Source organism: Pogona vitticeps, chromosome 13, assembly GCF_051106095.1.
Source record: "Pogona vitticeps strain Pit_001003342236 chromosome 13, PviZW2.1, whole genome shotgun sequence".
NCBI lineage: Eukaryota > Metazoa > Chordata > Lepidosauria > Squamata > Agamidae > Pogona > Pogona vitticeps.
This window is the reverse complement of record NC_135795.1, coordinates 6,904,630-6,930,999: the sequence shown is the minus strand read 5'-3', so window position 1 is coordinate 6,930,999 and position 26,370 is coordinate 6,904,630. Positions and strand designations below refer to the sequence as shown.

General features: G+C 43.1%; 1 protein-coding gene and 1 long non-coding RNA gene across 3 annotated transcripts in view; one reads left to right on the top strand and one right to left on the bottom strand.

Moving 5' to 3' along the window:
• Positions 1–5,522, bottom strand: part of TBC1D24 (TBC1 domain family member 24) — a 30,458-nt gene extending 24,936 nt beyond the window's left edge. The window contains exon 1 of one of the 2 annotated variants that reach the window (XM_020813123.3): positions 5,425–5,522. The gene's annotated coding sequence lies outside the window, so the exon portion shown is untranslated. The remainder of the gene's footprint in view (positions 1–5,424) is intronic. The other variant, XM_078381386.1, reaches the window with a different exon arrangement.
• Positions 5,523–7,724: 2,202 nt separating this feature from the next.
• Positions 7,725–26,310, top strand: LOC144584696 (uncharacterized). The gene is made up of 2 exons (XR_013539115.1): positions 7,725–7,948; positions 23,915–26,310. It is a non-coding gene; the product is annotated as an uncharacterized LOC144584696 (long non-coding RNA).
• Positions 26,311–26,370: the final 60 nt, after the last annotated feature.

Below are 26,370 nucleotides of genomic sequence, written 5' to 3'. Positions count from 1 at the left end.
TTCGAAATAGTTACAAAATCCTAGTTACTTGCAATTAGTTTCCTTTCCCAACAACAAAGTGATGGTTATATTACTATGACTGTAGTTTAAAGGATATTTTCACTCCTTTTGTAACACAATTTAACATTACTTTTATAGATATGAGTGAGATATCACTCACTAGATAATGGAAGAATATAAGTAGGAAGAATGGTTGAAGTGCTGGCTCTCACTTGCACCTCTTGCTTTCTCTGCTGTGGGTAAGAAGGGAGATACGTAGGAGGAAAGCTTCATACCATAGGCCACCAGCCTCTACTCTCCAGATTCTTCAGTAACTAGAAGGAACCATAGTTCCTTTTTTTAAAAAAAAAAAACTACAATAATGGACTGTTTGGGCCTTGGAACTATAGTTATTTTTTTAAAAAGTTAATAACCACTTGCTATTACTTTCTGTAGGATTTTTACTTGAGCTGCAGGATCAAGTACAGTATTAGGCACTGGTTAAAGAAATACCAAAGATCAGAATCACAGGATGATGGAGCTACAAATATAGTAAATTGCACTAGAGCAGGCCCACAGGGATTTAGTGACTTGCCATGCTAATGAAACTCACAATTAGAGAAGGCACCTTTGAATCAACAGAACTTACAAAGGAGTTGATTCACCAACTCCCTATTGATTCAATGGTCCTATTCCAGTGCAATTTAGACAATATTCAAAAGCTAAAAATGGTAGGTACAGTATTCAAATATTAAAAATAAATTAAACACTAAAATCCGCAGCGCACAATAATCCATTTAAAAATCCCTCTCAGACCATCAGCCATTAAAAGGAAAGCCTGCTAGAAGAGAAAGGTCTTTGCCTGCTTGTGGAAGGGCAGCAAAGATAGGGCCAGCCTAGCTTCCCATGGAAGAGCGTTCCAGATGTTTTCAATGATGTGAGCCACCTTGGGAGATAAGTGAGGTACAGATATTTTAAATAAACAAACAATAAATTGTCCAACCAGCAATGTCGGCTTCTTTCCCCCTAATTTTGTTACCCCAGCATGAGTTCTGAGATCTCTAAAGGCATCAGTAGTAGGAATGCAAGTTGCTCTAGAGTTCACAGCTTTTGATCACCTCCTATTTGGTTTAGAGCTTACTTTTCAGTGTTTCACATGACTTTATTTCTAGTAAGACAACATCTCAGTTATACTTAATGGGAAACATTTACAAACATGCATGTGGAAAAAGAAATAGCAGTACAGTAGTTACTCTTGACAAAGAGGATAAGTGAGAGTAGACAGGTTGCATAATACCTAGCTAGAGACCAGCTGGGAAAAATTCAAAGCACCATGTTGCTTGACTTAAAAAATTAAATGTTTATACATGAAAACAAGAACTACCTTCTAACCCTGCTTAAAACATTGCATTTCAATTTATCTAAGAATAATTTCAGTATTCTGTACTTGTTTATATATAAAATGTATTTGTTCCACTGACAATAACTCTCAGTTTTAGATGTTTCCTTCATTCCCAAACTTTAGTAACCAAGGGTAGGAGGGTGAATCAAATTGCTTCACATCACAAATTAAATTACAAAATCATTGTTTTTACTTAAGTCTTCTAAAATATCCATTAAAATTTTTTAAATCATGATCTAAATCAATTTGATTTAAATCAAAGCCACCCTGTGAGGGTGGCTTAAATGATAACTCATGATTGTGAGCAATCTAATTAATTAGAAACTCATGAACATTTTGGGGGAAAGGCTTGGCAGAAACAGCAGCTCCGCCAGCCTTCACCAAAGAGGAACCACCCAGATGTTCTTCAGTGGAACAACTTCTCAAATTATGGGTGTCTGTTGCTGTTTTAGACCACAATCCCACTACCTATGATCATTGCCCATGCTAGTGGGAACTATTGACCAAAACATCTGGAAGAAAAAAAAGCCGAAGCTACACAACATGCAACTGAAGCACTAGACTAGAACTGGATTTTAGAGTAGCTTGCTGTTTTCAATATAACTCCACATTATAATACAGTACACCAAATATAAACAAGAATAGTTTTCTGTTTATTCCTCCTACAGGATATTGGCAATTTCAGGTTTACCATTAAAGTGCCTTAAAAGCTGACACCACGAGATTAAGAAAAACATAAACAGGCCGTTAAATCTTGTCAACTGTGTTTATGAAACAATCACTCTGTAACTACGAACAACTCAAGATGCTTAGAGTATCAACATCCCCCCAGCAGATAAGTGGCAATAACAACTGCTTCAATTAAGATCTTCTATATCAGATGCAAGGCACGTCTTTCCTCTAACTACAATTCTTATGCTGAGCAGTCTTAACACACACTAGCCTAGCGTTATTACAGCAATGACATTTCTAATATAGCATGGGTGGATTTTTCAGGTCTCTTTCTACAGAGTCCACAGAATAGGTGTTGCAGCGTACAGCAAAATGTACATTAAATGGGCAGTGTTCTCATGCAACACATTTAATCCTACAATGCCACTGTATTTAGCAGGACTGCACCCAAATAAGGAGAAACAGGAAGGCAGTCCTTGCATCATATCTGAAAACATATGTTGCATCCACATAGAATTAGAATAGGGTGATTGCTATCTCACTGAGTAGCAGTACATGAAAAAAGGATGTGGGGCCTTTAGTCAATCATAAACTAAACATGAATCATTGTGCTGCAGTAAGCAAAAGTACTAATGCAAGCCTAAATTTCTTAAACAGAAGTGTAGTGTCCAGATTTTTTGTTGTTCAGTTGTTAAGTCGTGTCCGACTCTTCATGAACCCTTGGACCAGAGCATTATTATTTTCCTCTATTTCTTTGCACCGTTCATTTAAGAAGGCCCTCTTGTCTCTCCTTGCTATTCTTTGGAAGTCCGCATTCAATTTTCTATAACTTTCCCTATCTCATGGTTGTTCTGGTTTTTTGGGGCCTTTGGCCATGTTCTAAAGTTTGTTCTTCCTAATGCTCCACCAGTCTCTGTGGCTGGCATCTTCAGAGGACAAGAGTCAGAACTCTGTACTTTCCCTATCTCCCTTGCATTCCTTACCAAGGTTCATAGATCTTACATTCCAGGTTCCTATCCAGTATTTTTCTTCGCAGCATTGGACTTTCCTTTCACTTCCAGGCGTGTCTGCAGCTGAGCATCCTTTTGGCTTTGGCCCAACCACTTCGTTAGCTCTGGAGCTACTTGTACTCCACTCTTCTTCAGTAGCATGTTGCACGCCTTCTGACCTGAGGGGCTCATCTTCTAGCGTCATATCTTTTAGCTGTTTGCTTCTCTCCATAGAGTTTTCTTGCCAAAGATATTGGAGTGGCTTGCTAGTTCCTGCTCCAGGTGGATCGCATTTAGTCAGAACTCTCCATATTGACCTGTCCGCCTTGGGTGTCTGTGCACAGCACAGCCCATAGCTTCTCTGAATTACTCAAGTCCCTTTCCCACGACAAGGCAGCAATCCATGAGGGGGCAGCAATCCATGAAGGGGAGTGTTCAGATTAAGAGAAATACAGTAATATCCTTCTTGAACTATGGCAACTAGAACTGATCACAATACTCCAGATGAGTTCTAACCAAAGTGGAGCGGTATTTTTTACTTCTCTGAAGTGTCCAGATTAAGAGAAGTAAAAAAAATTCCACTCCACTTTGGTTAGAACTCATCTGGAGTATTGTGACCAGTTCTAGTTGCCACAGTTTAAGAAGGATATGACAAGCTAGAACACATCCAGAAAAGAAAAGAAAATAGATAAGTGAAATGGTAGTGATTTTCAAATATCTGAAGGGCTGTCCTTTGGAAGACAGAAAAAAATGCTGTTGTTCCAGAAAGTAGAATTCAAACCAACTGATTCAAATTGCAAAAATGGAAATTCCAGCTAACATAAAACAAACAAACCTGCCCCAAAGAGCTATTCAACAGTTAATCTGTTCTAAATCAGTGTTTGGAAGGCAATATGCTATGGATGCTTCAGCTGTGCATACCTGGCAGTGAATTAGATAGACGACCAGCAAGGTCCCTTTCAACTCTACAATTTGAGGATTCTCCCTTGGGGATCTAGTGTTGTAGGTGGGGGATCAAATGGCAAGTCCAAAATCTAGAAATAAGTAAGACTACTGCCTTGAGGCCCTTGACAGCATACACTCGGCACCAACCGCCACGCGTCTAAGGCAGAGGTTGGCAGATTCAAGCACATGTGGAAACCCCTCTTGGGTGAAGTATTTATTTATTTGATTTGATTTTTTACCCCGCCCCTCTAGACATCACCTACTGGGGGCAGCTAGAAGTATACATCAAACTAGAAGTAAGTCTTCTAGTTTGATGAATTTATATCAAGAGCCCGGAACAGTTAAGTTTCAGACTACAATGGTCACAATCCTGAAGACAGCCGAGGAACTCTGAAAGTCCCAACTAATATTCCTGCAAGTGCTGGGTGGCGATGTTGGTATGTTTACAGCAAAAACAAAGAATCCCACGGCGATTTAAAAGACAAATAAGTTTTATTTGGCACCAGTTTTTATAGACTGTGCCCAACTTCACTGGCCCATAAAACAGGAAGTTTTTCTAAGCTCTGTTTACCTATTTTTCCTCCAAGGAGCTCAAGGTAACACATGCCGTCTCCTCTCACTTTATCCTTGCAAGAGCAATGGCCCCAGAGCAATGGGTCCAATGGAAGAGGAATCCCCAGTCCTGGCTTGGCCCGCTTGCTCCGCTTTCTACAAATGAACCACAACCAATGTGTAGGACTACAACTCCCATAATTCCCAGTCAAGACAGTCCTGGCTGTTGAAGAATACACACTCGTGTGTGTGTGTGTGTGTGTGTGTGTGTGTGTGTGTGTGTGTGTGTGTGTGTGTGTGTGTGTGTGTGTGTGTGTGTGTGTGTGAGAGAGAGAGAGAGAGAGAGAGAGAGAGAGAGAGAGAGAGGATATCTTGGAAAGCTCAAAATTGGGGAAGGCTGCCCTAGCTTCTCTCACACACTGACAAAAAACATTTAATAAACTGAATGAATAAAACTGGGGCAAGGCTGTTCTGGCTTCTCTTATACACAAACACCACATTTATTCAGGGCAGGGGCTGAAGTGGAGAGAGAGCCTGCACTCTGCTCATGGTCAAGAGCACTCTCATTCATTAATTCGCTTGTTTATCCCACTTCTTTTTCATATTAGAGTGGGGGGGGTATCAGAGACCAGGACAAGGCTGGACGTCGTTGAAATCGCACCTGAAGGGACACCCCCAAACGTTGAGGGCACCCTCCCCACTTCCCCCTTAAACGCCAGTCCCAAAAACCACCCCCACCACCTTCAGCTCCCTCTCTTCTCAGCAAACCCTTTCCCTCAGAGGAGCCCGTCGCCCACTAACCCGGGTGGGCCCCTGCTTTCCTTCCCTCCGACCGTTCCCACTCCCTGCCTCCCATCCCGCCCCTCCCGGCCCTCCTCCTCTCACCTTTCCCCCGGCGGGCGCGCTTCAGGTCTTCCTCTCACGCGGACCCAACCTACGGGCAGCCCGAGCACGCGCACTTCGGCGCCCCTCGCCCCGCCCCCTCACCAGCAGCACCACTTCGCGCAGGCGCGTTCTTCACTCATTCCCCCAAAGCGGCGGGGCGGGCTCCTTCCTTCCTTTCACGCGCTCGCGCCTCTTTCTTAACCCGCGAACGGAGGGCGAGGGGTCTGGGGCGCATGCGTGAGGCGCCGGCCCCCCCCCTCGCCCGCCTGCTGCGCGGGAACCGCTTGCGTCAGGGGCAGAGCGGCTCGGGCGCGCGCGCTCTCGCGTGAGCGCGCGTCACCTCTTTTCCCGCCTGCTCTGCTTCCGTGGGCGGCAGGCGGTCCACAAGAGGGTCCTGAGGCGTTGGGTGGTGTGTCAGCGCGACGCAGCACACTTTGTCTCACTCTCAAATATGTGTGTACGAAACCACACACAAGAGCGTGTAGGTAGCTACACCTTTAGCACAACAGCAGTAGCAAGTGCACAATAGGCATAGATAAACATTTATAGTATATATACACACAAGCACCCTGCACTTGTGTATCTATCTCACAGCTTAAGGCAGCTGAATGAACCCCAATGGGATATATTTACCTTTAGCATAACAGCAGTAGCAAGTGCTGTATACTTTACATATTGTGCATATTTATTTATTTATTTATTTATTTTATTTTATTTTATTTTATTTTATTTATTTAACTTATACACCACCCACTCTACCCAAAGGTCTCTGGGGGGCTTACAACAATTAAAATTCAATTAAAATACAATAATTTTAATTGGCACAACAACGGTTGTATTTTCTAAGGATTCTTAGAAAGCAACAATTGACTGAGAGTTTGTTAATCACCTTCTATCGGAGTTCGATTGAGAGCATATTATCCTACTGTCTCTGTGTATGGTTCACGAGCTGCACAGTGGCAGAGAAAAAGGCAATTCAAAGGGTGATTAAGACGGCCCAAAACATCGTTGGCTGTTCACTCCCCTCTTTGGAAGAATTGTATAAGAACAGATGTAAGAGGAAGATATCTAACATACTGAAAGACTCCTCTCATCCGGGATATCAGCTCTTTAAACTATTACCATCAGGAAGGAGATTCAGGGTATTGAAAGCAAGGACAAGCAGATTCAAGAACAGTTTTTACCCAAGTGCAGTATTGAGTTTAAATGTGGGGCCATAGGTTTTTGGTGGATTTTAATTGCTGAGAGAAAACGGGGTATCTATATTTGGATGGTGAAAGTTGTGTATATTTTAACTTTTTTTGTAGTGTTGTCCAGTTTTACCTTGGGGAAGAGCACCTCATTTCGTTGCACCCACTTGTGAGCGCAATGACAAATAAATTTCTTATGTCTTATGTCTTATGTCTTAAAAGACAAAATGATTAAAATACAATTAAAATTGCCATCAGGACCCATAGTTGATGTGATTTCAATTAAAAGCCTTCTGGAACAGGAAGGTTTTGACCTGGCGCCAAAATGTCATCAGCGTTGGAGCCAGACGAATCGCAGTCGGGACACACACACACACACACACACAGACACACACACACACAGACACACACAGAGTATATAAAGTATGTATATAATATACTGTACAGTACACTTTACTACCACACACACACACACACACACACACATACACAGAGTATATAAAGTATGCATATAATATACTGTACAGTACACTTTACTACCACTAATGAAGTTCATCAGAATGCAAAACAACAATGACCAAAATCCTGTTGCTTGCTAGAGTAAATAGCTCTAGCGTAGGCCAATTGAATGGGGGGGGGGGTTTGGTTAGTCAACTCCTCCATAAGTTCCATTGATTCTGTGGACAGGCTTTTCACCAGATCCGGAAAATCAAAACAAGCAATAGAAAGGAGCAAGCAAGAGAATACGATGCACATGAGAAAGAGTGTCGAAAAGTTTAGGATCTGAGTTTTAGACAAACATTGTACTGGCCTGCTTTGTAATGTGTATACTGTACAGATGGGATGGTTTAAGTGATTTAGCCAGCTTTGATTTCCTAGGAAAGAAGATGAGATACTAGAGCTGAATTTTAGAAGCCATCTTTGGGTCTGTCAGGATCTGGCCCACATTGCCCTGGCAGCTGCAGGATTGGGGCCAGCCTGACCCAGGAGTGGGCTGGTGTTTGCAGGATCAGGCCCTGGCCTGTGTAGCAGCTGTTGGGCCACTCATGAGGCTCACCTGGAAACCTGGAGGGAAGGCCTGTTTAAGGAGTGGTTCTCCCTCCCAGAACCTGCCTGGGCAACCAAGGTCTTCGGCCATGCTGTCCTTGAACCCTGGTGTTCCTGCCTTGGCTCCTGCATCGCTACATCTGGACTCCAGTGTTCCTGAACCTGTTCCTGCCCCTGCTACCTTTTGCTGGTCTCCTGTATCTTCACACCTTGTTCCTGCTTCCGGTCCAGCAGCCTGGCTCCCTGCCTGATGCTCTCCGCTCTGCTTGGTCTTGGCCAGCTGGACAGTGAGTGTCTTTGGACTTGATGCCCTGCATGGTGGATTGGGTCCTGGTGCCCTTGTCTGTGATGAGAGGCTGGCTGGGATATCTTGAACTGTGACAGGGTCACAAAGATAACAAAACATACTGGCCCAGATCCTGTTGCTTAGCATAATAAATCACACTGGAGTAGGCACATTGGATCAATGGAGATTTAGTAAGCCTATTCCTCCATAGGTTCCATTGATTCAAATGGGTCTACTCTAACTGAGAATTACTTTAGGTCTTGTCTACACAGGTGGGCCAGAGTGAGTGAAATAGGGTTGGCAGATGGCCTGGTAGTATGATCCTCTAGCTTGACATGTTCTCAGATATTAGAAGGACAATCTTTCTGGGGAAAAGGGATAAAGATCTTCCAAATTTTAGTCACCTTTAGAGTGTTATGGCAGCAAGCCTGCAAGATCAGGAGGATTTGTTGTGGAAAGTTTTTGCTGCTTAGGGAGAAGACAGCAGCTATTACACAGCAAAGGTAGACTGGTGCTCAACATGGGTTTTAAAAGGGTGCAGCTGTAGAGGATCTCGTATATCTAACATGCTCCACACTCCATAGCACAACTTCACCTAATCCTGGTCAAATGGCAAACTCTGAAACACTTGTCTATAATGTGTACCCAAGCTAGATTTCGGGCTACATCATAGGTGATCCTCCTCCTCCCCAGGAAATTGAGTGTTTGAGAGGAGGAAGGGAGTACAGTACAGTATGTCTGCCTGCAACCTTCTGAAACTCTGCTGTCTTTGACGGAATGAGGTAGAGTGACCCAGTGGAAAATGCTGCATAGGAATGTTTAAGCTTACAAATGCTATGTCTCAGGACTTTCTTCACTCTGATAAGACAACATAAATGGGTTTAAATTCCAAGTTACTTCCTGGACCATTCCAAATAGTTGTTGTGCCTTTTTTAGTCACTTCTCCTTAATTTTTTGCTGTCCTATAAGCTTCTGTTATCAACAAAATGTTGTGCATACAAGTTGTCCTTTTCCAAGGGAGGGGATGAGACGGGGCAGATCTTTCCATACTTTTCTCTGTGCAAAAAAGGAGAATAACCAAATCCTGCCAACAAGATGTTTTTTAGTTAGCCGGTTCTTAAGCCACTTAAAACTGTAACGGTAACAACCAAATAGTACTTCAAAGAGCTATGGCACCCTATGTATGGCCTTTGAACTCCCTAGACAAATATGCTTTTTTTTTTGTACTGCTGTGTGATTTGATGCGTGATGATGCAGGTTCTAAAAAAAAGTCAAAGAATTGAGAACTCTCCTGGTGTTTGTGTGGGTCAGCCTGAAGCAGCCCTTGCGATTCATGCTTGCAGAAGTATGTCGTGAACAGGGCCAGTGTGTGCTCTGACCCAGATGTTTTGGGCACCTCCCATCGGATCACACCCCTGTGCATGCGAGTGAATTGCCACTTTGTGCCAGAAGGTACAGCCACCCCAATTCTACTCTGTTCTCTTGTTTTCGTTAATGTAAGTTCTTGGATTCAAAATCTTTTTTTCTTGTCCTCTTTTTTTTTCTTCTTCAGCTGAGTAAACATTTTCCACCGCACATAAAATTCACCTTGGCACTAATAAGCTTCCCCCCCTCCCCATTTGCCACCTCTGTGCTTTTGGCAGGACTGGGGGGGGGAAGGGTCTTATTACCTGGCTTATGATCCGCATGGGACTGCAATTTACGGAGTATGTTTGAGAAAGTTTCATAGTGGGAGAGAGAGAGAGAGAACCCAACCCAAGCCTAAATTCATTTATAGCCTACATAAAGCCCCACAAGGCATTTTGAGAGAGGAGAAAGGGTTTAGAAGAAGAAAAGAGCGCTTGGTCTCTTTCGAAAGATTGCATTGCCTCCAGACTCCATCTTGATTCCTAGAGAATGGGTTCTAATGAAGTTACTGGATGCTCCGTTGCAGAAGCAAATCTGGGTTTGGATGGGAAACGGTCAGCAATGAGGAAAGAATATCGGCAAAAATGTGACTGTCCTTTCACTTGGGACAAATCAGTTTCCAGGGGGAAAAAAAGGAGAACTGTAATGGTTAACCTCTTGTTCCCATATTTTAAAAAAAGTCAAAAAGAAATATTTTGATGAGTGCTGGCTTTATGTTTTGGAATTTTTTAGGTAAAGTACTCTCAGTTAGTGACTTCTCTAAGGCCACCTACTTTCTCTCTCTCCCACCAAAAGACTGATTTCCAGCTATCTAGAGGAACTGGTCGAAGCTAGTTGCTACTCTTCCTACCTGCTGGTGCAGAGAGAGTGGATGACCACATTGAAATGGTGGGAGGATCATTAATACGTAGAGCCAGTTGGCCCCTGATGGCAGATGGGCTTTGGCAGGGGTTAGATCATGCCAGCTCCCAAGGAAATCCTGGGGTTTTTAGCCAGTTTTCCTCGTGGGCTTACCTTCCAAAGGAAGAGCCAGCAGTAGGGTCTTAAAGTATCCCAACTGTAAACACTCATTGCCTGGGTGTTGAACTTGTTCCAATTTGTTAGCATCCTTCTTGAAGTGTGGTGTCCAGAACTGGATACAAGACTCAAGGTGAGGCCTAACCAGTGCTGCATAGAGGGGGACAAGTACCTTGTGGGATTTGGAAACTATATTGTTATTAATGCAGCCTAAAACGGTATTGCCTTTTTCGTAGCCACATCACACTGTTGGCTCATATTTAGCTTTTAATCTATGACAATTCCAAGATCCTTCTCGCTCATAGTTTTGTTGAGCCAGGTATTCCCCCATAACTGTGCAATTGGTTTCCTTTTCCCAGGTGCACTACTTTGCACTTACCCTGTTGAATTTCATTGTGTTGCTTTTGGCACAGTGCTCCATCCTATCAAGGTCATTTGGAATTTTGTTTCTGGCTTCTGGGGCAGCGGTCCCCAACCTTTTTGGGACCGCGGACCGGCTGAGCCTCTGAGGAAGGACATATTGAAGAGCACCGGGCCCAGGACTGAGTCGTGGGGTACCCCACTTGTTGACTCCTGCCAGTTAGAGAAGGGCCCATTAATCATCACCCTCTGAGTACGATTCTGTAGCCAATTGTGTATCCACCTGATACTTGATCTATCCAGCCCACACCTAATATCATGGGGCACCTTGTCAAAAGCTTTGCTGAAGTCAAGATATACTACGTCTACAGCATTCCCTCTGTCTATCAGGGAGGTGACCTGATCAAAAAATGAGATCAAATTAGTTTGGCAGGATTTGTTCTTGACAAATCTGTGTTGGCTTCTAGTTATTACTGCATTGTTTTCTAGGTGCTTGCACAATTACACTTTACAATCTGTTCCAAAATTTTCCCTGGGATTGAGGTCAGGCCGACTGGCCTGTAGTTCCCAAGTTCCTCTTTTTTTTGCCCTTTTTGAAGACTGAGACAACATTAGCCCTCCTCTAATCCTCTGGCATATCCCCCGTTTCCCATGATTTCAAGAAAATAATGAATAGTGGTTCTGAGAGTTCTTCGGCCAGTTCCTTCAGTACTCTAGTTCATCTGGAGATTTGAACTCGTTCAAGGAGGTAAGGTATTCCCTGACTAAATGTTTTTCAAACTCCAGCTGCAATCCTGTCTTTCAAATGCATCACACAAGTTAGTGAGATGTATTTGGAGGGCAACAGTTTGCAAGAAGCTGGGACAAATGGTCAATTAAGATGTAATCCAATGTACAATTACTGGAGTGTGTGCCCAACTGAACATAGAAATGCAAATCTCGCAGAATATTTGAACAGGATCCTAGGTTCCATGAGCAAAATTGCTAGTGGTTGTGCTGACAGTTCAGGGAATTCTAGAAGTTATAGTCCAAAAAAAGAAAAAGAAAAAGCATTTTCCCACATTCCAGACAAGTTTTGGAGGCATTTGTAGTTTACTTTGCATAGTTTTGTGTGACTTTGAGTGCATTAAGCAGCAACGCATGAGAATCAGCAGGCTTGCACGCTCAAGCCAGCTTTCAAGGGAATAGGAAAGAGGATCGCCGTAACCTTGGAACAAAGCTGGTTGACTTAGGAAAAAGGAGAAACTTTCCGTATGGAAAGAAAATGTATATGTTGGCAAATACTGTGACATGGATTAGAAATTAGCGAAGATTAACATTAAGAAAGGCTTTTCCAGGCCTTGCAGACTCTTCTGTAGATAAACAGGAATTTCCTGTTTCCAGGCAAAAGACTTGGAATTAGAAAATTTCCTCCCCCCCCCCCCCAAAAAATAAAAGATCTGCTGCTCTTTTTTCTGCCAGGCATTTGTCCTGTGACATTAGTCCTGATTAATTACAGTATCTTAAGCTTTGATTGCTGCAATATACTGAGATCGAATTCTAGTATTTCTTTTAAATTACTCACTGTGTAAAACCTTTTAAAGTAGGACTGTTACCCAATTAAGGCTGCATTCTTAAACACACCAGGGAGGCGTCCTGTTGAACTCGGCGAGACATCTGTGTACTATGCTTATAGTGTGCAGGAGGGCATGACTCCCTCCCTCAACCTGCTCTCCTTTAAGTCACCTGCTACTTGAGCAGCATGGAATATCAAGCGCCCACCACCGGGCTGGCGGAGCTTGAAATTGGCAATGACCTCAGTCCATAAAAAAGTATAGTTTTGTAGCTCTAAATCACAAGGGAGTTCTTAACTGAGAGCAAGCCATTCAATATGCATGTGTGGAAATTTGCTTTGATTTAAGAGAGGTTGCTGTTCGTACACCTGATAAAAATCAAAACACAGGATTGACTTTCCTCTCGGTTTGCTTGGCTTTTTTGGCACGCTTCCCCTTTGGCGGGCAGAGCGGGTGAAAATTCATTCTCCCTGGGGTCATTAAACAAGCCCATTTCCCCTTGAAAGGGAAGAAGGGGGGGTGCCCTCAAAAAGTCTGAGCAGCCGAGAGAGGCTGTCTTACCTGCCCCTTCCATTTCTCCACTGTGCCATCCCCAAAGCTTTCTGGGACATTAGGCACACGAAGTGGAGGTCTGGATTAGTACGAAAGTAAACACACATTTGGAAGTCCCTTCAGTTAATTGGGCAATTATACATACCACTCATGCTGAAGGCAGGCCAGAACTAACAATGGAGTGTGGGTTATGCTCCACCCTCTCTTATTCTACAGAGGGAGCAGAAGGGGGGGTCAAACAGGAGGTGGAGTGCTCGTTCATTCCCCCCCAATAATTCGATATTGTTAAAAAATTCCAGCTTATAGCAATAAGCCAAAATAATGATGCTTGCAGTCATGATTGATTGTGATAATAGCAACAGTGATGCTCTAGTGGCATTCGGTTGCAATCCTATGACCATTTACTCCCAAGGAAGTGGGAACTTACTCTTGAGTGAGCACAGGGTTTAGGAAAGTTACTTTTTTCAAGATAGCGCCTGTCAAAATCTCCTAGCCAGAATGGTCATGGTATGTGTTGGTTGAAGGATTCTGGTATGGGAGGTGTCTTCCAAAAAAAGCAGCTCTCCCAAGATCTGGGTAAATAATCTCATTTTGGAAAAGTTGCTTCCTGGATTACAACTCCCAAAGTAGTCCAAAAGTTCTCTAAGAAGTTGGATGATTCTGGGAGTTGTGATCCCAAAAAGTAACTCTTCCAAATCCTGGTAAATAATATGTCTAGGATACTTCAACAGAGATAGATTTCCTGGACAGCGTTTATGGTTTTTACTATTTATGTTGCCATATCTGTTTATTTTTATTTGCTGATTGTTAGCCGCCTAGAGTGGTCTGAGCTGACTAGATAGGCGGGATATAAAATAAATAAATAAATGGTTGTGGTGAGCAATGAAAAGCAGAGTATCAAGGATACGGTCATTTTTTCTTTTGAACAAGTGGAGTTTCCTTTCAGAATTGTGCTTTTATTAACTTTTTGCTTTAATTTTACCATTTGTTCCAGGGAAAAAAAAGAGAACATTTTCTAAATTTCGTAAAATTACTCAAGGGGTAATTAGAAAGCATCACTTCTTCCAACAACTGTGGGCGCTCTTCAGACTTATCTGGAAACCAACAAGTCCAGAATACAGAGGCCAGGCTAGTCAACAGAATTAATAAATACGAGCATATTTCCCCAATACTGGCCACTTTGCACTGGTGACCAGTCCATTTTCACACCAGGTTCAAGGTGCTGGTACTGACCCTGAACAGTTTGGGATCTCTGTACACAAATGGAGCGTGACTGGCTGTCCTACCTGGGCATCCGAGGCTGGGCAACTGAAGAGGGTTAACCCCCTAGAGAGACCTGGAAGGAGAGAACACTAAACTCACAACACCACAATACAGCCTGCTGAGCCCCACTGGCTGATTTTAATTTAATCTCCTCCAATTTAATTGCAAATAGAAGTTTTGTTTATTATGCTTGTTGAATTATTGATTGCTTGTTATACGTTTTTATTGCTCTCCGGTGTGCGCCACCCAGAGTGACCACTGGTTTTTAGATGGGTGGTTTAAAAGTGTAATAAATAAATAAATAGTTGATAAATTGCAGTAATTTTTCCCCTTGTCAAAATAAAAGGGCAGGTTCAGAAACAATAGCAAGCTATGAGAGCCCACCAAACAAAATATGTAACTTATTTGCTCCCCTTTCCTTCTGTTTTGCTGTACGTGGAGGACACTGGCAAATTCTACTTCCGAACACATTCGTTCGTTGTAAATAAGTAATGCAAGCAGGGACAGCTGAAAAGGGAGAGTGAAAACAGGTGTTTGTGTGGGATTTGTGGAAGAGACATACCTGTGTGGAGCTGGCAGTCCCTCCAAGCTTGTGAGCAGGTACATGTAAACAGGGAGAGTAAACAGGGTTGTTTTACTTGGGTGTTTAGTGGGGGAGTTTGAGAGGGAAGTAAAAGATTCCTATATGGAACAAAGAAACATTGGAGGAGCCACTGCATGACCTGAAACGTCTGTCCTATTGTTCTCCTCCTAAGAAAGCTGGAAGTGTTGGAGTTTTCTTTGCAACTATCTGTCGTTTGTGTGACTGAGAAGGACTTTTCTGGACTGAGGTGATTGCCTATCTATCTAGCACTAACCAATTTTGCATCCAGCCTTTAATTTCAATGAGCCTCTCCTCTTATGAGTGTTCTTCCCCCTTTTTTTCTTTGGTTGGTGTCAGTTGTTTATTTGCTGTTGATCTCTTCGGTTGGTTAAGTATGTGCGCAGTAAAGAAAGCAGTAGGTGCAGATCTGTAATTTCAAACCACTGTAAGTAAGGTTTTTAAAATGCTTTCTACTACATTATCTCTGAGTGAGTTATAGAGACTTTAAGTGCCAGTTAATGAAAAAGTGATGGACTTTGGGGAGTGTTTAGATATTCTCCTCTATGAATCTCTATAATTCTACTGTGTAGCAAAAGGGGATTTTACCAGAAATTCAAAACTTTGTAACAAGATGTTGGTTGCCCTGCTGGAAGAGAGAGTTTTTAAGGCCAATTGTCCATCCTTTAGCTCTGGTGCTTGCATAGAATCAGCCTGGTACTGTGGACAAGCACTTGTAAATTACCCATTTGGTGTCAATTGACCACTTTTTCTGAATTTCTTCACACATAGAAGCCATGAGAATGGTGGGACAGAAGTAGGATATCTTTACTTTCCAAAGCTTGAGGATGGCATTGTCAGCCTTCCACAGGTTTCATTACACCAACAAGATTTCAGCCAATGATTCTGTTATCATACTGGAGAAATGTAGCTATTTGGGGTGCTGTAGGGTTCTGTTGTAGGGATGTGGTGGCGCTGTGGGCTAAACCGCAGAAGCCTGTGCTGCAGGGTGAGAAGACCAAGCAGTCGTAAGATCGAATCCATGTGACGGAGTGAGCGCCCGTCGCTTGTCCCAGCTCCCACCAACCTAGCGGTTCGAAAGCATGCAAATGCGAGTAGATCAATAGGGACCACCTTGGTGGGAAGGTAACAGCGTTCCGTGTCTAAGTCGCACTGGCCATGTTCTGTCTTAGGGTTCTGTCCTGGGCTTGCTGTTGTTCAAAAGCTTTATCAATGATAAAGTAGAAGGAATTTTTACCACCAAACTAGGAGGGGTCTGTGTGTGATACCTTAGAAACGAAATTCAAAATGATCTTAAAAAGATTGGAAAAATGGAGCAGAATAAATAAAATGAAATGCTACGGATATAAATTTAAGGTTCTAGGTTTAAGTAGGCCCAACCGGATGCACAGATAGTTGACATTGGATTGACAACAGTAAGAGTGAAAAAGATCAAGGGTTATTTAGTAGGTAAAGGTAAAGGTTCCCTGTGACAATTTTTGTCCAGTCGTGTTCGACTCTAGGGGGCGGTGCTCATCCCCGTTTCCAAGCTATAGAACCAGTGTTTTGTCCGAAGACAATCTTCCGTGGTCACATGGCCAGTGTGACTTAGACACGGAAGGCTGTTACCTTCCCACCGAAGTGTTCCCTATTTATCTATTTGCATTTGCATGCTTTCGAACCGCTAGGTTGGCGGGAGCTGGGACAAGCAACAGGCGCTCACTCCGTATCAGAAGACCAGCAGTCGTAAGATCGAATCCACACAACGGAGTGAGCTCCCGTCGCTTTGTCCCAGCTCCTCGCCAACCTAGCAGTTCGAAAGCATGCAAATCTGAGTAGATAAATAGGTACCACCTCAGTGGGAAGGTAAAACAGCATTCCCTAGTCACGCTGGCCACATGACAACGGAAACTGTCTTCGGACACGCGCTGGCTCTACGGCTTGAAAACGGGACGGGCACCACCCCCTAAAGTCGGACATGACTGGACTGAAAATGTCAAGGGGAACCTTTACCTTTACTTTGCCAGTGCCACCGCCTACCTCCCTGCACCCATTTAGTGAGTTTCCACAAGTGAGTGAAGATTCAAACGCAGGTCTCTTAAATCCTAGTCCATCATCCTGTGTACATTACATAATGCTGGGTACCTAAGGCCTGTAGAGTAGGAGGTACTTCGCATATTTGAGACCCAAATTTTGTTTTGATCTAACCATCTCTTCCATATGTGAACTCATGGCACGATTACTTTGTTCTAAATGTGGTTAATTGAAACAAACTAGAAAGAAAACATCAGTGACTCTGTTCATTATCACAAAAGGGTTACAAAGAAGGGCGTCACGGGATATCCTTGCAACAAGGGAGCTACTTCATACATCCGACCACAGAATGTATTATTAACTTTCTGGTCCTTCCGTAGTTTGGTGTTTGCCGTTCTCATTGTTCTTTCTGGCCTACCTGTTTAGCCAAGGGTGTTTGCCCTCTAAATGATTGTTTGATTTAGCCATTACTTGCAATATATCCTGCGTTTCCTCCAATTAGTTTCAAGAGCACATACCTGGGGTCTGTCGAGAAAATGATGACTTCAATTGCAGAGGCCACGTTCCGGCAGTAAAGCAGGACCAAAGGCAAATGTGCCAGTGTAATTTCGCTTAGACCTCTTGGTGCCAGTCTCAACCAGACGAATCTAGTGATGGCTGTACAGCATCCTCGGTAATAGTGTCATGAGAAAGGCTTTAGGAAACCCTAGGGAGTTGGGCGAAGGGACCCCAAAAGGCTAGATATGGACATTGGGGTCTGTTAAGACATTACACCAAAGAGGAAGCGGATTCCAGAGGAGCCAGTCTGCCCCTTATCATGAAGACCTGTGAGATCTGATGGCTCTGGTAGGTAGAGAATCCGCTTGTGTGCTGCTAGGGAAGAAATGGGCTCTACAGAAGTGTGGAAAGGAGGAAAAATCATGATATAAGCAATATGTACCCAAACCATCTGAGGATATCTTAAAAGGCAGACATGGGCTGGAACTATGATTAGGGTAGCCAGTTGTTTCAAAAATGCTTTTTTTTTTCTGAAAAGGTATCTTCCAGATTCTTTTCTTATCATTCACAGTGGGTTTTATCTCGTTGCAGTACCGTTTCTTCCAGTAGCCCTAATTTTACACTGCCGTGCAGTGGAAATGCCTGCTTGTTTTTAATCTTAAATCCTACTTTTATACAGGACTCTGTCCTATTAATTCCTAATTGCTCCATTCAGGTGCAAAATAATTGTGGAGGAGCAGAGGTCTACTCTAGTACAGGGAGCTGTAAAATACAGGTGAATCACTTTCAAAGCAAAGTGTCTCTGCCTCTCACTAGATCTCCAGACAGTGGATGCTACAGATCAATGGCACTTTGGGTAAAGGGAAAGTTTGCTTCCTATCCTGCTACTCCCTGTTACTTAATGACTCCATGTTCTAAAGATTCAGTGTCTCGATTATGCAACAAGTGACTTCTCTATCCAGTTCTGCTAATTTCCCCCAAAGTGGCATAACTTGAGGGAATCTTTCCTTTGTTCAGAAATAATCTTTTCCAGTCAACAGCAGAGGGAGCCCTTTCTCTTCCTAAAACTGATGTTCCTTTTCTGATGCCTGGGCGAGAGGAATTTTGTTCTAATTTTGTCCTTTAGAAGGAGCTTCCCGTTCTCTTTTAGAACAGAACCGAAGGATGATTGTCAAATGACCCGAATAAAACCTGACCAAGGTTTTAATGCACAATATGATGTATAGAAGTCAGAAGATGAAACGTTCTCCATCACATTCTTGCTGGAAAAAAAAAACATAGTTACAAGAGGCATTGAGAAGGTTGGCAGCTTTATAAGCAAATCTGGCATCATGAGGTCATTCAGTCCCCAGATGTATTGGTGGACCAAGCTGCTCTGTGCACCTTTCTGTATTTTTCAGCTGCTTATTGGCTGACTTAATTGTTAAGAGGATGCAAAAACCGAGGACTAGGTATCCAGCTAGGTTGTGAGCGCAGTTTGCCAGGATCTCTGCTGTGCTATGAAGTGACAGAGGAGGAGCTGAGTTTGTCTTGTTGCACTAAAAGCAATAATTTCTTATGGCACCCTAAGAACACTGAGTTTCACTGGATGCTGGCCAATGATCCTGGCTTCACCCAGGTTAAAATCACAAGTGACCCCTCACCCCAGTGCCTTCTCTCTTCTCTGTGCAGACCCTTGTTTTACACTGGTCTCTCTCTCTCTCTCCATCTTGGGACTCAGTTTATCCAGGGAGCAGAAGTCCCAAAATCCCCTCTAGTCACGTGGCTTGTGATTAAAGAACATTTTGAGTCCCCCTTGTCTAAAACGTATGGCTTAAATCAGAGCGTGTACATTTCTGAGCTCAACTTACTGAAGTGCTTCACACGATGTGCCACATGATTCTGTAGGCAGAATCAGAAAAAAATAATAATGAGGGTGCCCCCAAGGGCCACCAAAGTGATTTCCATACATATTGCATAGCTTTAAATCCAGCCGTCCCAACCGCACCTCCCCAATTCACTGAAAACCCATCCAGCTCTTTCAGAAGAATATTTGGGGTGCCTGCAAGGGCCCCCCAAAGTGACTTTTCTGTATGGCATAAAGCCTGCATATAAAGTGAGATTATCCCAAACACACACTCTGAGTTTTGTGAACCTCTGTCCGTTCGTTTGTGAGAAACGAATTAGAGTGCTGGTTGTTGTAGGTTTTTCGGGCTCTTTGGCCGTGTTCTGAAGGCTGTTCTTCCTCACGTTTTGCCAGTCTCTGTGGCCGGCATCTTCAGAAGACAGCCAATCTTAATGATTAGGGCAGCAAAGTCCTGTGCACCATTATTACTTAGTTTACAAGAGGTGTTATTAGTTAATTAGTTGATTCATTCACGCATTCATTCATCTATTGATTCATTCATACATTTTATTCATAGCATGTTATGACTTGCACAAAATTTGCAGAAGTGCAAACTATATTTGAAATGACAATCTTTAGGAAGTCTTTTCTAGGTACGAAATGTAGTGTGAAAAAAGCTCAGGCTTTTTGTTGTTGTTGTTTTGCAGGAGTGAAAAAATCTCACAGCAGTTGACAATTTTTTAAAGACAGAAACCGCCACATATTAAGAAAGCCTTTACCATCAAGGATTAGAATATTTGTGAGTAATACTTGCATCTTAGTGAATGACCCCTTTAGCAAGGATGGGGAAGGACTTCAACCGCAGGCATCCCAAAATAAGTTTTCCAGGCCATGTGCCTGTTTTGCAGTTCTCCGATGAAAATGTTGATTGCTGAAGATTCACTAAATCTGGACTTTCACCAAATTCAACAGTGATTTTGACCAAAGACGCATTAATGTGTCTGTCTTTCTTTTTTAACAGCTAGGACAAAGCGTGTCTCCTGCCATGTGCATTGCAGTGCGCAACCGTTCTGGCAGCAATGGCATGTGAGTTTTTAGAGCTCGCTTTACTGTTTACTCCAACTCCCAGAGTCCTCTAAAGAACATCATCATTGGTTATTCTGGCTGTAAAACTCTGAGAACTGCAGAAAAAAACCCTGACTTTTCCAAGCCCTGTACATGATGACAATGATGTTTGTGCCCCTACCCGCTTTCACTTTTCCCAGGGATGATGCCAGAATGGATGTGAGCAAAGAGGGATGAGAATTTTCATTTGAGTCAGTTTTGATAAAAAAAAATTGCCAAAATCAGCAAAATTATTCACTTTCAGGATGGGTGGAACATCAATCAATCAATCAATGAAATGCAACAAACCCCCAAACTGAGACGTGCCTAGGGCTTTGAGTGCTTAACTGGTCAGCTCTGTATTCGGTGTTTCAGCTCAGAATTAGGGTTGGCGCCTCTCGCTGCTGCGCCCAAGAGTCTCCTTAGCTTTGACAGTGGCATAGTTTAGGCAAGAGCAACAGGACCGTCTCCCTGCTGGGAATAAAGTCAAATTTTTTGCCAATCTCATTTTCTCTGTCTCCATCTTTCTCCTCCTTTCAAGAGCAAGTAGCTTTTGGTCTATATTCTGTTGGATTCCAGTTCCCATCAGTTCCAGCTGCCATGACCGGTGATCTAGGCTGATGGGAGTTGTCGTTCAATAACGTTTGGAGGGTTAGGCCAATCCAGCAGTTGGGAAATCTTCAGTTCTTTTTCAGATTTAAAAGTAAGTTTTCCAAACCTTGGATCGGCTCAGCATGGAGCAGCATTCCATCTTGAATGTTGGTGAGGTCGTTTTCCCACGTTGGTGAGAATGAAGCCTGTGCTCGCCCCTTTGTCATGGCTTTGAACCCATAGCAGTAGCTCTTCACTACAGTCCACCAAGACCCTGGAGCTGGGTTTGTTAGGGCTTATACTGGAGACAAACTCTTGTTTCCAGCAACACTGTCTTTGGAGGCCAGGGCAGGTCAGGGCAAAATTGAACTACCTTTGCTGCATATTTGAATAGCAGCTCATCTAGGGCTCGGAGCAGATTAACACATGCGGAGAGAATGGCAAGAGGAATGAATGGTTGCATTGTCCTAGTTTTTGATGCCATTGCCAGGGCATGCCCACCTATGGGCCTGCCTCTTCTTGCTCTCTTCCTGGGTCATGTCAGGGGCTGGGATAGTTTTGGCACAGACAGACTTCCTTTCTTCCAAGGAGCCCTAGTGGTGCCAGGCCCATCCTTGGGAGGTCAAGGAAACCATACGCTAGGAGTGCAGCATGACACCACCATGCTATCACGTCCCCCCGAAGCACAGCCTCGCTTGGGCCTGTTTAGTACCTGGATGGAAAGCCACCAGGAGGTACCACATTGAATCCTGCCTGAAACCTTGGAAAGCTGTTGGTGTCGGCTGGCAATACTGGACTAGACAAACGAAATGTCTGCTACAGTGTAGAGCAGGTTCCTATTTCCTATTGGTGGTGGGTTCAACGTGGTGTATCTCTTCCCAGGAGTTCATCCCTTCATCCAGTCTGGAGCTCTTGGGTATCATATTATTGGCATGATGGTGGCTAGGTGACCTACTTTAGAGACGGTAATCCTCCCTGTCTTGCAAAGGCAGATTTCTCTTGGAAGGACCCCCAAAGCAGGCACCTGACCACTGCCTGAAAGGTTTACAGCTTTGCTACTGACTCCCATGGCCTTTTCTCTGGCAGACAGGGAGTGTAAAGAGTTTAGGGTGCGGCCACAGAATGAGCAGATGAGAGCAAAGAGGTGGCGAGCCTCCACTCCCAACTGGTCTATCATTAACTCGCTCTTTGCATCTTTATTGGCCCGAATGGCCGAAAAAGTAAAGCATCGTCTTTGGAAATTGGAGCACTTTCCCCCCCAAAGCTCTGCTGCATCTGGACAATGTAGGATCTCATCAGAAATGTTTACGGAACACAGGAGGGCCGGGCGGCTAGGAATCAAAAGGTTTTGAGCGAGAAAGAAGATGGCAACCCAGCCGTCGAGCAAGCCTGGCTGTCATATAACCCCCTTGGGAAACGGAAGACAGGAACATGCGGACTCGTTTATTTTAAGTAAAGTATAAATATCAGAACTACAAGAAACGCATGTAAGAAATGAAAAATTGGTCCAAATCCAGCAATTTCCCAAAGGACAAACATGTCTGATTGAATCTGGCAATCTCCCCTTCCCCCCCCCAGCCCCGACCACCCTCCCCTGTTGGTTGAAGTTGATTAAGAGAGTGGAGAGTGAGATGCAGTTTAATCCTTTCCAAATGGAAAGCAGGGGGGGAAAAAAAACAAGATAAAAACTCTGTAGGAATTGATTGGCAGAATCAGTCGTCACGTGCCTTTGAAAGCGGAACACTTCCAACCAGACTTTTTGAAAAGGCATGGCCATCAGCTCAAAGGTGTAATGGGGAATTCTTCGTTGATGCCCCGCCGAACAGAACTTCTGGTATAGTCCATGCTTGCCAATTCAACAAGGCTTCCTCTCAAGGACGAATGCAATGCATGAGTTTGCATCTCTAAAATTCAAGACTCTGACACAATGATCAGCCTGATTTGTGGCTCAAACAAAATAAAGACATTTGTCCTGGGGATGGATCCAGCCTGAATTAGTTTAATTTTGTTCCTGTTAATGTTAACCAATGTTAATCCTGTTAATCAATGGGACTTAAGTCAAGACTAACTTGGATTATGGATTTTATTGGGACTGAAGTTCAACTTTATGTATCCCATTGGTTCAATCTGTGTGGTTGCTTGTCCTGGAAGCTGCTTTCAAACATGGAAAGAGATCCAATTGGACATTATCTAGTTTAGCCTTGGAAAGAAATGTATGAACCTGCCTGTTTCAGTTTCTCACTTCCACTGTTGGGGACAGCACTGGTTCCTGAGCCAGACCTGGCTTAATCTTATCTTCATTGTTTTCTAGCCATATGGACACAAAGAAAAATTCAGAAGAGCGAAAGTATTGCTGTTGGGGACCCCAGGAAATTCCAGGAAAGGGAAATCAAACTCAATCACTCAATATTGACTTGGGCCAGGTGGCTTCCCACAGCCCCTTATCTACCTTAGCTGACTCATGTGAGGGAACTGCAGCAGAAAAGTCAACGTTGGATGGGTTGAGATGTTGGTTGTAGAGTTTCCGACACTCTTGGTCTGCTGGGACATATTCTGCTGGGATTTGTAGTTTGCTGGGATATTTAGACATCCCTGTCACAAGGCTTTGGTGCTCTAGTTCTAAATCCCTCATGCAACTACACAGCCCAGGTTTCCATAGCATGGAACCATGATGTTAATGTGGCATCAAACTGCTCTTACGTTCCTGGTAATCTAGTTTGCTCTTTTCCTCTCCCTCCCAATCTCTATTCCTCTTGCATCATACCTTTTAGGTACTAATCCTGTGGCCAACAATTAATCTTCCTAAGCTCCCCTGAGAGGTTTGGTTTGGTTTTGAATTTGAAGAATGCGGTCATATCTTTCCTCCGCTTCTTTTCTCAAGGCTAAACCTGCCCAGTTCTTTCTGTCTTTCTTCAAAGGACTTGGCTTCTCGTCGTCCCCGATCATCCTCATTGCCCTCCTCTGAAGCTGTTCTCGTTTGTCCGCAACCTTCTTAAAGTGTGGTGTCCAGAATCCCATTCGGTGCCAAAGACAGGGGTACTCACATTGAATGCCAAGTTAAAAATCCATATTGAAACAACGAATTTAATGTTCTGCTGCAATTTCTCATTTTATATAGGCTCAATAAAATTGGAAAATTCATCTAATTTTGTGATAATGTCTGAATATTTTCTTTTGGCTCAGAACCAACAGAGGAAGGAATTACTGGAAACTTGGCAAGTGAAATGCTGTTTCATGCTATACGAAGCATCTGGATGCACAAGTTGGATGCACAGAGATGAAGGAAATTCTTGTTTTGCTTTATTCCTGTGCTGGGAAGCCTTTGGCAGACATGCTGTTGGAGCACCTTCACAAGAGAGAACACTTCCAAGATAATAAATTGGGAATTCAATTCCTTTTTGGAAAAAGAAGTATATTAAAGAGTCTCACGCAATATTGAGTCAGGTCAGGACCTACTGAATATACGTCTATATTCTGACACATTTCTTAGCTCTAGCAGAGGTCCTCTGTTTCAATAGGGCACCTGGAATAGTAGAGAAAGGAATTCGGAGACCCAAATATTGGAATGATTTCCCAGTTCATACTCACCAGCCTATATGAAGCAGAACTCAGAAGTAATGAGTAACTAATTTATGTGTAAGGAATTACAGTATTTAAAAAACTGATAATGTGGAAACAATAAAGTTACACCTCAAAAATAGCATGGTGAATGGGAAGAAAGTTATTTCAATGGTCTAGTCAAGTTAGCTTTACAAGGCAGTTTGTTTTAGAAGCATTGTGACAGATTTTATGCCATCGTTTTATCGGTTCTAATTTTTAAAATGCTAATGAAAAACAGTGAGCCATGCAATAGATAATTCAATAAGCTGTCTTTTAAAAAATGAGAAGGCCTTAATGCTGAAGAATTACACAGCCTGCATCTTCTGCCCGACAAAAGACTTTGCCAAATACATGTAGAATAAGGGATATGGTTCAAGACGAGGAAACAGGAGGTAGGGGAACACTCTTATGATCAACTTCTAAGGAATTGTAGTATTTTTAATCTGTTGAGATCTGCCTTGGGTTCCTTATAGGGAGAAAGGCAGTATATAAATAACATGCATGCATGCATGCATCCATCCATTAAGAAGACTAAAATAATTTGTAGATGAATTTTCAGACCCTCTGTCTACAAATCCCTGAGAATAACTGGGGAGCAGGTTAAGTCTCTGAAGAGTAGAGGTACACAAATGTTATCCTTGTGTTTAAATAAAGGGGAAAATTGCTACTATCCACGTTTTTCAATATCCGCTGGGGGTTTGAATAGATACAGGTTCCTACTGTACATCAGAAGACAGAATCAAAAGTCAACATGGCTTTAACTGATTGGAGAATGGCACCAATATAAACAAAATGAATTCTTGCAGGTATCAATGTATGGTTCTAAATATGGGAAGCAAAAATCTGATATACAAATACAGATGGTTCACACCTGAACTGGCAACTGTATATGTGAAAAGCTAAACATGGGGCAACTGTGTGATGCAGCAGCAGCAGAAAAAGCTAATGAAATCCTAGGTTGCATGAATAGAAGTAAAGTTTCCAGATCAGGGTAAGAAAGAATACCACTCTATTCCACGCTGGTCAAACCTCACTTGGAATGCTCTGTCTAGTTCTGCGCACCATAGCATGAAGAAGATACGGAGAAGCTGGGCCATGTGCATAGCAGACTGAGCAAGAAGGAGAAATATCGAGAGACCACATCTTGGGAGGAACCGTTGAAAGACCCCGGAGGAAAGACTGAGAGGTGATATGATAGTCATTAGGGACAGGAGGACTTTTGGGTTGTACCGAATTAAAAAAAACACACACACACACAAAAGAGACTCTTTGTTTGTTTGTTTGTTTTCAGATTCTTTTGTTCATTTCTAAAAGAGAGCCAGGGAAATGCAAATCATTTGGTTTAATGAACAAAAGGAAGCTAAAAATGCTGGATTTCATTTGGATTTTCTCGGTCAGATTCTGTTTGACTTGCCTATTTAAAGTTGCCCCACCCGTTTCTGAGGTAAGGCCACCTCGTTTCTTGCGTCTCAGAGGTTCCCGATGTGGTGGCTCCTGAGCAGTAGCAACAGCCTGCCATCGTCATTGTTGGTTATTATTAGGATGTTGTTGTTGATGATGATGTTGATAAGTAGTGCTGTCATGCATAGATCGGATGACGATTACTGTTCTTTGTTGTCTGTACTATTTCCTCATGTCTGATGCTTGGTGAGGTGATGGCAAGTGTGAAGTAAAGTACTGTTTGTGGGTAGGTATGACTAACGATGATTGATTTTTCTTTTTGAGGTACTGCTGTTGCTCCGTGCAGTTTTGGAGTGCATGATTGTCTATTGCCTTGCCCGTCCTTGTTTTGGATGGGGTTTTTTTTTTGAGGCTTCTGTCAGGCTTTATTTGGCCTAGTGACAGAAACACAAATTAAGGGGGGGGGGAAGGAAATGGAAGACCCTGGAAGAAACCATCCCTTTCAGGTTTAACAAAAGGACTGGTGGCTGAAGTACCAGAAAAGGAATGAGGCACCCCCTGAAAAACCCCGATACAAATGAAACCCAAAACCTTCCCCCCATTTATATTCTTAATAGCTATCCCCAAATATGTGAAGG